Here is a 14,418-nt window from a genome sequence, read left to right as displayed (position 1 = left end):
TGAACACAAAGACCATATCATACAAGTTTAAGGCTCTTTCAAATTTAAAAGCACACAGAAAAAACAACAACAACAACCAGGTATGGCTTCCTTATGACCTTAGAAAACTCTTTATATGACCTTTTCACTGCTATTATCTCTACGGGAGGCAGCGCAGGCAGTGGATTTGGACTCAGGAGACACGCCTGAGCTTTGCGTCAAGTACCTAGTTGACCTTGGGAGAGTCATTTAATTCTTCTTTCCTTATCTCTAAAGATTAAAAAATAGTGCTTTCCTTCTAATTAGAACCTAACTAGGAAGACGCAATCCCCCTCAAATATTTATAGCCAAGGGATTTTAGTGCAAAGAATTGCTTCCTCAGATGCTGGAGGCTCTGAGACCCAAGTGGTGGTAAGGTAAACCATGAATTTGCAACAGAAAGAAGAGAAAAAGAGAACACAGAATTCTGAAGTCCAGACACAGAAGGCTCACCTGGTGGAGGTGGAGCCCCAGAGTAGAAATAGCGACTCACTGCTTAAATAGAGAAGCCCCCACCTCCCACCAGTGTTTCCCATCAGCCAAACCCCATTGGAAGCCTGCTGACAAGGGAGAGGGCATGGCCAGTAGGGTCAGGGTCCTGGCATTACAGAGCACAGCAGAGAACCAATGAGGAATAAATCTGAGGGCAAACTAACCCTACCTTTATAAGGTTATTGTGAGGATTAATAAAACCAGAAAAATATATAGGAGAGACCTCTATAAACCGTAATGCTTTATACAATATGATCAGATATTGAATTACAACACACATTTCACTGGAAACAGCAGGCGCATCTCTTCCGACCTCCTGTAACACTTTCCCTTTACTTGCTTTCCAGTTACGGCTTTCTGCCTAGTTCTCTTGTTTTTTGAGCACATGTCATGTCTTCCTCGCATGGCTGTGCTCCCTGAGGCCACGTCCCTGGCTGATTCATCTTCACAATGCTCACCATACTTTTCCTGTAGTAGATGTTCAATAAGTTTTGGAAGGAGGAAAAGACGGCAGGTGGGAAGGAAGGAAAGGGTGGAGGAAGGAAAGAAACAGCATATCCAGAAATTAAATTAACTTGCAATATAAAAGATGACTCCCACCTTGGGCATTAATAGCATTTGGGCAGAAAATTATTCATCAGAGGGATTGACCTGAGTGTTACAGGATGTTTAACATCCTTGACCCCACCCATTAAGGGCCCCTAATTCTGAGACCCACCCTCAGCTAAAGATGCGTAGACATCTCCATCAAGCCTGGCCTCAGAACGGGCGTAGGCATCCCTTCTCCCATGCTCCCAAACCATCATTCCTCTCTTTGATCTTTTATTTTTTTAATGACAGGATTTTTCATTGTCTCCAGTTGCCAGAGAGAGTAAATAAATAAAGTGTAAATTCTCAATATTCATTATCTACATGTAACACAAGAGTCATGAAGTGACTCAAAGGAAATTGGGGGAGTTGAGCATTGTCATAAGAGAATCATTAGTCCAGAAAAAAACAAATTCCTTTGTCCTGTTGGCACAAGGCCATTCATTTTTTTCAATCAACAACCCTATTAATTAATTAATTACTATATGGCAGACATTGTGTTAGATGCTGGATATATGGAGATAAATAGGGCAGTCTCTGATCTCCCTGGAGTTTTTGATCTAATGATGGAGACTGAGAAGCAATCAGCCAATTACAATGTTAAATTTGTGTTTAAAAGCTTTGACGGTGGTGAAGGCCTTAGGGACAGACCTGACAAATCATGGTGCTTCAGTTCCAATCAGGACACTTTGAAAAGTCCTAGGCAGTGACCGGCCCACATTATCGGCTTCCAGCAACTTCCCATCCCAGTAGTGGCAGGGATCCTGGAGGACAGAAGGAAGCTGGTAAGCTGCCCGAGGTCACGGTGATACCTTATGTTATAGCCACAGGTTAAATTCAAGTCCTTGAACTACAGAGCACAGAAACAGCAGGCAGCTCGTGCCAAAGCACAATCCATTTCATGACTTGACAAGATGATCCTTGTTTGTCTTTCCCACTAGGCCAGCTGACACATTAGCCTCTCTGTTGCTTAATGATGCAGTTGTTATTGTTGTTTTCCAGAATGAAGCATCACGCAGATACAGACACATGTGTGGAAAATATTTATGGCCTCTCCCGATGAAATACATGCCAAGGCAAGCTCTTCCACTGAATGCATTCACTTATAAGTGTCACTCCATCCCCCATTTGCTAAGAAATAAGGGTCCAGGAATGGCAACATAACCCTATAAAGATGTATAAAATGCACACTGTGAATTAGTCCTTAAAGATGAAAGGCTGTGTACTTGGAAGTACTTAAATCTTTGTTCAAACTTCAGATTTCTCCTGCTTGAACTGTAGATGCTGAGTGTGATTCATCAGAGCCTCACTCTTGTTCAGGCTGCAGGCATGCTGAGAAATGACCCAATAATCTCAGAGGAAGATGAGCCTATTCGTTCTCTGAATTTTCAGAAACTCAATACGTGTATCCACTAATAGAGCAGAGTTATAATAGCTCCTTTGTGGTGGCCCACGGTGTCAGGGGTTTCCAGCCTCGGACTTGGGATCAATAGACACTGCACCAATGGCTTTGTCTATATATTGACCTGGGGCCTTGTCCCTCGTGGAGCTTTATGTGAGCATAACAGAGCACACGCACACACAAAAGGAGCTATGTGCACGTATGCATGTGTTTATGGGGACTTGTGCGTGTTCTTCATCTGGTATGGAGCCCTTATTCGTAAACCCTCCAGGCATAAACAGAATAGGACATTTATTCAAATGAGACAATAAAGAATTCGAAAGTGCTTTGTAAACTGTAAAACACATGCTAACGATAGTTTTGAGTTGCCATTTTGTTATGAGTGCCCTGATTAAATCTTTGCTTGTCATTGTTACTTATCATCATCAACATATGAAGAGGGGATGTTTTGATATCTAAGGAGCTGCAACTTGAGTTCTTCTTAGGACAACAGAACCATCTTCATTCATGAAAATACTGGGAATTTTTGGTGCATACGGTGAAACCCAAGGACTTTGCCCTAAGTACACAGAGAAACAAAGTTAAGGAAAGAGGAGATCAGCAAAGAGATGGGGAGAGGGCTGGAGGCTGGGGACCGTGGAGCTTAAAGAACTTTTAAGAACTAGATATCTTATATTTACATCTAGGTTGTGTGGCACTGCATTATAAATTGCCCTCACTGCCCAAATGCTTCAGGAAGCCCTCGGCATATGCAGCCTTGGAGATCAGAGGTTATTGGGCAGTAAAGAAATCAGGGTGGCATGCAGCATTAAGTGGCAGTGTAGAAAACAATCGGAGCGCATGAGATGACAGGATGGTCCCTGGAACTGGCCTCTCATAGCTACAGCAGGAATTTGGAGCCATAGTTACTAGAAGAAATATAAACTCACCCACAAGGTCTTTCCTTCTCATGAGGGAGAGCTAATGGTAACACTGTGTGTCTGGCCTTGTCCTTAATGCTTTACTTGTAATAGGTTACTGAATTATCATTCCGAGTATTTTACAGATTAAAAAAAGAGAGAGAGGGCAGCCCAGGTGGCTTAGTGGTTTAGCGCCTGCCTTCATTCCAGGGCCTGATCCTGCAGACCCAGGATTGAGTCCCACATCGGGCTCCCTGCATAGAGCCTGCTTCTCCCTCTGCCTGTGTCTCTGCCTCTTTCTCTCTTTGTGTCTCTCATGAATAAATAAATAAATAAAATCTTTTTAAAAAGAGAGAGAGAGAGAGTTTACATCATCTGCACAAGATCACATAGTAACATAGTAAATAAAAAAAGTACCCAGTTATGGGATCTGGGCTTTAGATTCCCTATTTTTCCACTGTGCCTTAAAGCTTACATCATTTGAATATCAAAGGCACAAGGGTTCTAGTTGCTATCTGGGCTGCAAATTCCTTATTATTAACCAGTTGAAACTACTGGATTCAGGGCTGTGCCATTTTGATGGTATTGCGAGTCTATTGGCACTGTTGGAAACCAGATACCAACTCAGGGCTCACAAACAAGCCCGAGCAGCCCATGATGGTGAGAACCTACTGGGATGGACTTGGCATGAAGGGCATGCAGGATTTCTGTTTCTGGGATCCAGAACAGCACTGGCTAGAGTATGAGTGGGGAGCAGAGAAATTGACCGTGGCTCAGGAAAGATGTAGACCAAATCCAGTAAACTCCTGAGGAAGCCAGCTCAAGTTCTAAGATCTAGGAAGTGTTCACAATTAGGATCCCTTTCTTTAGTTTGGAATGATGGACTTGGGGAGGCTGATAGGCCAACCAGAGCAGATCCCTAGGAGCCTGGAGTAGTCACTTGGTGGGGGGCCCTGTATGCCCTACCCGAAGCACCAGAGAGCAAGAAACACATTGTGTTTCAGAAAGATATAGTCGAGCCAGGTCAGCAAAGCAATCAGGAGCTGAGGAGGAAAGCGGAAAACAAGAGTGGTAGGTGGGCCATGTGAGAGAGCCATACAGGGGGTGCAGAGGTACAAGCGGTTGTCTGTGCAGTCCCAGCCCTTTGGCATAGGAAGTCCGGGCCAACTGCAAGGACTCAGGCCAGAAGTTGACAGTAATGATTACGTGACTGCATTTGATGCTTCAAGGCACCTCTGAAGGCCTCTTGCACGTTCAAGCTTTCTAGTTTAGCCCTGCAGGTCCACAGTCAGCCATCAACCGGACCTGCTCCCAAAGGAAGTATCTTCTGAAAAAGAAAGGAATTTTTTTTTTTGAAGGAGTTACCTTTATTTTATCCTAATTGAGTTGGGAATAGGAAGGCAGTGCAGGGGCGTCTGGTGTTGGGCCCTCTGCTGCCCTCCTGAAATAAAACAGATTGAGATTGGTCCCGGAAGAGCCAGCGTGATGGCTAGAGATTGCACCCTGGATAAGAAGAGCCAATTCTCTAAGTAAGAGATGACAAGGCAAAACAAAACAAACCACAAGTTAAATATATAACAGTGTGAGATCACCTTGATAAGAAGACAACATAAGGATATTTTAAAATATAAATAAATACATTTAGTCATTTTCATTCAAGAAAGGCAGAGAACTTCTTTCAAACTCTTAAGAATCCTGGGATTAAAAAGAAGAAGACTAAGATTAAGAACATTGGGAAGATGAAATTCAAGTGAGTTGAGAATAAGGTTGTGGGCAGGAAGGCGGATGGGCCGCTCTATAAAGGTGTCATTTCAGGGACACGTAATGGCACAGCGCTTCCTGATACTCCATCTTTGTCACTGGTGGCTAAATTCACTCCATCAATAGTGTATCCCTCTCCAATAACCTTCTCAGGACTCTAGCACAGAGGTTTCTGGGACATGTCAATCCCCTGCCGTGAATTGGTAGCCTTAATTTGCTGGCTACACAGAAATGACTGGAGGATGTGTGGGGTCCCATGATTATTCAGCACTGGGGTGGGGTGGGGTGGCGTAGATCTGAGGTAATTTCTCCTTTCTCCTATACTGCCAATACTTCCCATCCTAGGGAACCATCAGATGCCATCAAATGAGCAATAGAAACTAATATGGGTTTAATGAAATGAGGGCCTTGGATTGACAGTACTTTGTTTTAAGGACTCTCTGGGGCTCTGGCAGCATAATTTATTCATAACTTGCGACTCCCCAGGAAGGGAAAACAGATGGTTCATCTCTGTTTTCAAATTGGAGGTTGAAGGACTAAGATCAATAGGCCTGATCCCATGGCAAACACTACTATCTGGCTCTCCTCCAACTCCCCCTTTCCTTCTGCCCTTCTCCCACTCCAAAGAGAGAAAATGCCAAAGACTTGTGTTCTAAACCTCCTTTGCCACTGAATTAGTTAGCGCTAGCAGAACCACGCTGGGAGGTCTCTGTGAAGGAGTTTTCCTCCCTGATGAAAGGTGGAGGCACACGAGGAGAACATTTTTATGTGACCCGCCTTTCTGCTTTTCGGACATGGTTAGATGAAGATATAGTGCCTGGAGCTGTGGCAACCATCTTGCGATCATGAGGAAGAGGCCAAAAACTGAATGAGATGACAATCTGGTGTCTCGATGTCATAGAAATGCTAAATTTACCCACCTACAGACTTCTTGTTGAGTCAATAAAAATATATTTATTATTTAAGTCCCTGCATTTCAGGGTTTCTGCTACTTGTAGCTAAACACATTCTTTTTAAATTTATTTGGAATAAAACAGAGTGGCACAAATAATATAGTTGCAGATGCAGAAGGACGGAGTCAAGGGGGCAGAGTGGACTTCTATCAGAGACTGTGATGTTGGTAACATCTATTAGGTGGTGACAAGACATTTGCTTTGGACTCTTGATTTTCATGCCTTGAGATTCAAACTGAAACAGGGAAACTAAAGGGACCCCATGAAAAACTGCTTTCTTCCCTCCTTTTCCTGCTTCCACTCTTGCTAGGACCTCCACCCACCTTACACATGCCTTATAGAACAGAGAAGTAGGTTCACCTTGTAAAGGTCAAGGAATTAATGATTTCTTTGAAGTCTTCCAGCACAATAGATAACATCTAAGAAGTGACCAGGCAGGGTCACCACGAACATTTTTCAAGACGACTGGCTCATCAAGATCCCTGGCTCCAGGGCTTAAATGACTAATGGAAAACACCTGAACGCTTATCTTTGTTCCTGGATGCCTGAGAGGACACGCGTGCCAGACCACCATCCTCAATAAAAACCTCTGGCCATGCTTTCCTTTCTGAGTCTCTCGAATGCTCTGTCTGTATCTATACCCTCTTGCTATGTGTTCAGTAAACTCTGCTCTCACTTCCTTTTGGCTCATGTTTGGTTTCCATCCTGCGTGAGGCCAAGGACCCTCTTGGCTGGTCCTGCAGGACCCTCTCTGGGTTCTCGGACCCAGCCAGCCTACAAAATAAGCACATGCCTACTGAGGCTACAGTGTTCATGGAAATGGTGAGAAACATTTAAGATACCGGTTATATTGGCTACTTCTTACAGCTTTTGGCAAGGTCCTACAAGAAAAAAGATAAATATAACTCAGAGAAGATCTGTCACTAGAGGGGGGAAGAAAAAGATCTCTTCTGGGATGCTCTCTGCTGGTAACCAGCAATCCACATTGACTGAGAATCTCATAATTCGGAGACTTGCTGGAGTCCAAAGCAGGGGAAGTGTAGACAGAACAAGAGATAAGACCAGCAAAATTTGAGCCCAACCTCTCAAACTCTTCCCAGTTTTCTTTGTCAGGCAAAGAAGACAAGCTTGCCAGCAAAGTCTGATGAAAATGAAGCCTCCCCATCCAACCCTCTTGTTTTGAACTGCTTCACAGCAGCCACCATTAAACTAATAACAAGAGGACACAAAGCCAGTCAACCACATCCTTGGCCGGGACTGCTGTGGAGGTGCCCCTACCTGGGTCTCCCTTCAAGAAAGAGGGCACAGTGAAGGTAGTTAGCTGATAGCCTCCAGCTGTTAGCCTCTTTGGGCTCCTGCTCAGCTTTAGATGGGAAGCCTCACTCTTTCTGAGAAGCCTCTAGTCAATGACTAAGCATAGCAGCAGGAAATAAGGCCGGCTACTTCCGCCCAAGGTGAGGATCTGTCTTCACTCTGAAGCTGTCTGTTGAGTTAGCAAAGACTTTGATCAGATCTGCAGCCAAGTGAGAGGCTTCTCCTGCCCAATCCTACTTCACCACCTTCTCTCCCAGGTGTTAGATCTACAACATAGGCTTTCCTGGCCTCATGTCTTATTTTCCCTGCCTCGTGTCGTATCTCTTGCTCTGTATCATGGGCTGCCAGATGGACGAACAAAAAAATTGAATCCTCTCTCATTCTTACCGTTAAAGATCAACAGGACTGGGTATGTGCTAAAAATCAGGGACTGTTGTATGTTTCCCATTATGCCTTTTCCCAAATGCAGGATTTTAGTGAAGGCATCTTCTTCCTTCTATGTCACTTTAAGTAAGAATCTACACTGAGACAGGGTGGAGAAGATTACCAGCCACCCAGAGATTCAATATTTGGTGCTAGCTGCAGTAACTGGGGGGTTCAGTACATTTATTCTCCCATCAAAAAAGGGTGACAGCATTCCACCCACAGTGGCTATTGGGGAGGAATGATGTTCAGAGTTGGTGAGTGGCTAAGGAGACGGATTCTGGTAAACACTCTGGCAGGCTGTCCACAGACATGCCCAGCCTTCTTTTCCCTTGTATACCTTCCAAAGTAGAAGAATGGAACAACAATGGATATTTTCTTTGTCAGCTTCTTTCACTGCTGAGATAAAAAGGAAGTCTGTGGGGAAGGCTTCGGGGAAGATGATTTTCTTTCTAATTAAAGGAGAGAGGTATATAAGGCAAGGTCTATTTTGTTTGTTGTTTTTTGTTGTTGTTTTTTTTTTAATTTTTTTATTGGAGTTCAAATTGCCAACATATAGCATAACACCCAGTGCTCATCCCGCCAAGTGCCCCCCTCAGTGCCCGTCACCCAGTCACCCCCACCCCCTGCCCACCTCCCTTTCTACCACCCCTTGTTCGTTTCCCAGAGTTAGGAGTCTCTCATGTTCTGTCTCCCTTTCTGATATTTCCCATTTATTTTTTCTCCTTTCCCCTTTATTCCCTTTCACTATTTTTTATATTCCCCAAATGAATGAGACCATATAATGTTTGTCCTTCTCTGATTGACTTATTTCACTCAGCATAATACCCTCCAGGCCCATCCACCTCGAAGCAAATGGTGGGTATTTGTCGTTTCTAATGGCTGAGGAATATTCAAGGCAAGGTCTATTTTGCTTCCCTGCTTCCTTCTTGTGGTTACAGTCATGTGGGGAGTTGATAATCTAGAGCTCTGGTGGCCACTTTACGACTAAGAAAGCAAGAAAATGGCACAGATAGAAAGCCAGGCCCTGACACCTGGAATCACCCACCTCCAGACATCTAGTTGAGTGAGGAACAAACGTTCTCATGATTTCAGCCATTGGGTTTTCAGTTGCCTGGAAGTGATCTAATCGCAGACTTCTTTGAAAGAAACATCTATGGTGTCACCAGTGGTTTGGTTACTTATCTTCATCCAACTAAAATTTAAAAAAAAAATTAAATCTATATCTTCATACAGACTATATAAAATACAAGAAAGTAAATAAAATTTATAAGATTGTGAGCTTTATTTCCTTAAAGCTTCATAATTACTGGTTGAGAAATATATCATCATTCTCGTCAAACTCCAAATTGCTGGTTCAGTTGAAAATGCTAATAAAATAAATATACAGTCTTATGCATTAGATTTAAGATAGTGTGCCAAGCCTTAAGATGTTTTCCCAGCCTTATAGATGATAGAGGCTGCCGAAGCATGGCAGCAGGACAAAGCCTATGGTTTGGGGAAACGACCTCCTGTTTTAACTTTGCACTGGATTCATCCACTATTTGCATATGAGAAGGGATGGGGCTCTCTATAGGTACAAAACAAAAACAAAAAAATTGGTATTTTGTCTTCCTGCCAAGCAGCTCTAGTTACTGGTGAGAGCCATCTGGCTCAATGACTTTCTAATCCCTACTATTTAGACATCAATCTGCTGCCCTAATTTTACAGTTAACAAACTAAGGTCCTGAGCTGTGGGGGTGATTTACTAAGTTCACTTTGCTTCTTAGTGGCATAACAGGGGTGGGAATTAATCCCAGGACTCTTGCTCTCTGCCAGGTGCCTTATCTATCGAACTTTTCTTTCCAAGGGCAAGGACAGGTGTGATCTCTTCTTTTGTCTCATTCCTTCCAAAATATCTAACCCAGAGCTGTTATAACCATATCTAAAAGATGTCCAACAAAGTCTCGTGGAAGGAAGGAAGGAGGGGAGGGCCAGGGGAGGGCTACAGTGTAAACATGGCAATTGCTCTGTGACTGACTGCTCAGGTCAGACATGGGAGCCCCAAATTGTCCATATATATATATATATATATATATATATATATATATATATATATATTTTATCCCAAATCATCCCACTGAAATGAAACGTTATACTCTCACACCATGAGCCTCAGACATCGTAGGCACTTAATTAACACTTACTCAGTTGAATGGAATGAATAAAATCGACTCTTTATAAGGTCAAAAGTAGCACAGACATACATATTTAGATAAACTTCTTTGCTTTTGAATTATATTAATAACAGGGCCATTGGAAATGAAGTTTACTAAAAATATTGTTGATGGAAGAAAAAAAAGATTCTTATATTTCTCAGAAATACACAAGAAAAGAAAATGCTTTTTTTTTTTAAAAAGTATTTATTTATTTATTCATGAGAGACAGAGAGAGAGAGAGAGAGAGGCAGAGAGAGAAGCAGGCTCCATGCAGGAAGCCCAATGTGGGGCTCGATCCTGGAACCCCAGGATCACACCCTGGGCTAAACCGCTGAGCCACGCAGGGATCCCAGAAAATGCTTTTAATAATCATTTGAATATGACTTAATTCAATAAACTTTATAGAGCACCTACTATCTATAAGTGTATGATTAGGCATTGTGGGGTCCTCCAGGGTGAAATAGATACAGTACCTTCCTGACCTCAAAGGGCTTATAATCTAGAAATATGGATAAGACATTGATATCTATATCTAACAGATAATTGTGTGGCAAGAGCTATAAAGAACCATAAAGGACATATATGTGGGTTCCTAAGAGAAGACAGGGTCCTCGGAAGCTTTGTTAATGATTGATCTTCATCAGAAGAGAGACAGAAAGTCATTGAAGAGTTTTCATTAAGTGGTGTTTGTTGTTTGAGATTTTTTACTTATTTATTCACGATAGAGAGAGAGGCGGAGACACAAGCAGGCTCCATGCAGGGTGCCCAACACGGGACTTGATCCCGGGACTCCAGGATCGTGTCCAGGGTCGTGCCCAGGGTCAAAGGCAGGTGCTAAACCACTGAGCCACCCAGGGATCCCCCATTAGGTGGTGTTTTGATGTGTATCCTAAAACGCATGTTAGCGATTTAAGGCTGAGATGATTTCTTTCACTACCTTGGCAAGCTAGTAAGAGCACCAGGACACTGGTGATAGACTTTGCAAACTGTTCTCAGGTGGGATTCCTTCTCCAGATTTGATGGCTGTGAAAAACCACAGGTCCCCTTCACTGTTCATCATCAGCAAACACTTGAGGAGCATCGACAGTGATCTGGTTGCTGATCTGGGCTGGATAAAAGTCTAGTGCTGTGTTTGTATAATGATAGATTTAATATATGCTGGCTCACGGCATCAACGCTTTATCAGAGGAATAAATGGAAAGTTATTCTGGGCTGAGAGGGTAAAGAGATCAGTTTATGGAAAAGAGAGCCTCCTTATGCACATATTCTGTAAACTACAGATCAAAAGCCAGAAGGGGAGCGCCAGCCATGAATAATGAAATCATACATCCAAAGGTCTGGATGGAGTCAGACATCCTGATTTCTTTTTAAGGAAAAATCAAGACTTTTGCCCAGTGTTGAATGCTTTGAAGACAAGTACTCTGAAGGCAGAGCAAGATAGCTATCATATGCAGGAGAGATAGGCAAACTTTCAAAATTGGGTTCATTTAAATAGCATGCCCTAGAGTATCCTGCCAGACTAGAAAGGTCAGAGTGGCTTTCACTGCATCTGAGGAAACACTCTGATCTCCACTAATTTGGATGTTTCGTAATATCAGGTGGTTAGAGACCGAGCTGACCTTACGTGAAGACTTACCTTTGGACTAAAAACCCAAGCCTTACTTAACCAATGAAATTCTCACTGTAGTAAAATTATCAGAAAAACGCAACACAACCACAAGAGCCACAATCACACCCCCAGTGCATGTCTTAACTCCCACTCACTTCCCAACCCGTTAAACTTCATTCCTGTCTTCTCTCCACCCTCAGGGCCAAATAACTGGGGATACTAAGGATGGGAAACCAACCATCCGGTGGGCTTGGCACTGTCCTGAGAGCCCTGTGTCTGAGGCAGCCTGCCCCCCACTGCATCTGTAGGCAAACAGGGGTGATGGGTCACCCTACTGGGGTTACCAGTACTCTGCAACGGATGCAAGCAGTGATCTGTGTGTACCCCTCACACTTGATCTCTTAACAGCTGTGGATGTGAGTTGGTCTTGTGCTTCGAGAAGACTCTTTACTCCCCTGGCTTCTTTGCCTCCTCCCTCTCTCATTTTAACATCCTCTATCTCTCCTTACATTTCTTTGCTGACACCTCCCTTCTAACCTCCAGAATGTTAGTGCTTCTCAGGATTTTGTCCTTAGCTGTCTTTCATGCTTTCTTCACCTTTTTACTGCATTGAATAGTGACACCACCATCAAGTGTAATATAAAGACATAATGGTGAAGAGGTAACTCTTCTTCAGCTGTACCCTCATCAATAAATGATGATAGTTCAAAAAAAAAAAATAGTGACACCACCGCCCCCCCCCACACACATTCATGTTCACTCAGAACTTCAGAATGTAAGCTTATTTGGAACTGGGGTCTTGGCACGTGCAATGAACTAAGTTGAGGTCATTCCGGATTAGGTTGGGTCCAAATCCAGCATGACTGATGTCCTTATAAGAAAAGGACAGGACTCACTGAGATAGATGCAGAGGGAAGGCCACATGACAATAGCGGCAGAGACTGGATGGATGCAGTTGTAACCCAAGGAACACCAACAATTGCCAGCAGCTATCAGAAAGTAGGAAGAGGCAAGGGAGGATTCTTTTCTAGAGCCTTCCAAGGGAGCGTGGCCCTGGTGACAGCCTGATTTCAGGTATCTAGCCTCCTGCACTGTGAGAATACATTCCTGCTCTTCTATGCCACCCACTTTGTGATAACTTTCCCCACAGCCCTAGGAAACTAGTACAGGCATCTTAAATATTTTATTTAGTCCTCATGGTCTCAATTCCATCTAAGAGACTGTGACATCTAGCTCTTTCCTCAGGTCTAGATCTGTCTTTCCAAGATCTGCTACAACAGCAGGAACAGTGGACCACAGTGTCTTTCATAGTGTCCAACTGTGAATTTATCTTTTGTATACCTGCTGCCCCCTCAATAATGCTTTATCTGGGCTACGGGCATCACCAAACACCTGCCTCCTCAACCATAAATCTTGACGTTACCCTTGATTATTTTTCCTCCTTCTCCTTTTCCTCCTCCTTTTACATTTATCTGACCATTAAAACCTCACAAATCTCCCTCAGAAACTTCTCTCTACGGAGTACAGACGGTATATCCAGCCAGAGCCCAAGTGACCTCCACTGCTAGGTTTTGGACCTGGGTCTGTGCTTATGTGATGCACTTGGGCACCGGGCATGTGTGGGGAGATCCAGCCAGGAGCCAGTTTGGATAAGATATTTGCATGAATTTGTGAGAGTATAACCTACATATTTTCTGGCTTCGATAGCCTATGATTACAAAACAAGGTCATACTTCCCTTTTATAATCCAAATTATTATGGCAGGAGACCTCATCCTGCTTGCCTGCAGGAAATGAGCCTTCCTCAAAGTGTCCTCATGTTATTTCTAGAAGTCCCTAGAGGGATGTCTCATCTGTATTCACAAATCAAACTGGCACCTGCCGGCATCAGAAAGTGCATTAGTCAGGGCCATTTTGCCACGTGTGTCAGAGGCCATCATAAACTAGCTTATGCAAGACGTGAGAATAATTGGCTCCCATTGTTAAGAAAAATGCTGAAGATTTTCATGTAATTGAAGGAGCAGTAGAGGGGACCAGGGCCTACGACCAGAACCAGTACTCGGCGCCTCCACAATACTTCTCCTCTCCTGTTTCTCATTTCTGGTGTCTTTGCTCTTCTTTATGTCTTGGCTACATTTTCTGTACTTACCCACATGCCACAGACTATGGCATTGATGTTAATCAATCCCAGGGACAGACTTGATTAACTCTGTATGGGTCTCATGCCCATGCCTGGATTCATCACCATGTCCAGGAAAAGAGAGGTCCGGATCACTGGCCCATTTCTGCAGCTGGGGGACAAAGTCTTGTTACAAGGAGAAAGAGAGTGTTGGACAAAAAGCAAAGACTACCCCAGGCCACTATACATGTCTTCCTTTGTCATCTGTTCCTGAATGTCCGTGTCTACTGCTTCTTAAGCCTCATGGTAAAACCACATCACTGCCAACACCATCACGAGACCCAGAACACAAGCCACACAATTTAAGGCTCAAGTGACAAAATGCATCACCAAGAAGAGAAGAAGCTCTTCTTGCGAAAGTTCATAGTCTGATACCCAAGGTCCCCCAGTAAAATCAGCAATCATACCTAGCACAGGATGAGGGAGGAAGGAGGATGAAGACAGTGACAATACCCATGGTGTGATTATACATGAAGACAGGTGAAAGTTGTAGAATCACGGTCAGTGTCCCGGGGCTGTTCAGTTAGCACCAAATGAGATAGAGATCTGGGAACTCAGAGATCAAACCAGCAGGTGGAGACTT

The sequence above is a fragment of the Canis lupus genome, chromosome 17, assembly GCF_048164855.1.
Source record: "Canis lupus baileyi chromosome 17, mCanLup2.hap1, whole genome shotgun sequence".
Lineage (NCBI taxonomy): Eukaryota > Metazoa > Chordata > Mammalia > Carnivora > Canidae > Canis > Canis lupus.
The sequence above is the reverse complement of the archived record's forward strand: the minus strand, read 5'-3'. Positions refer to the sequence as shown.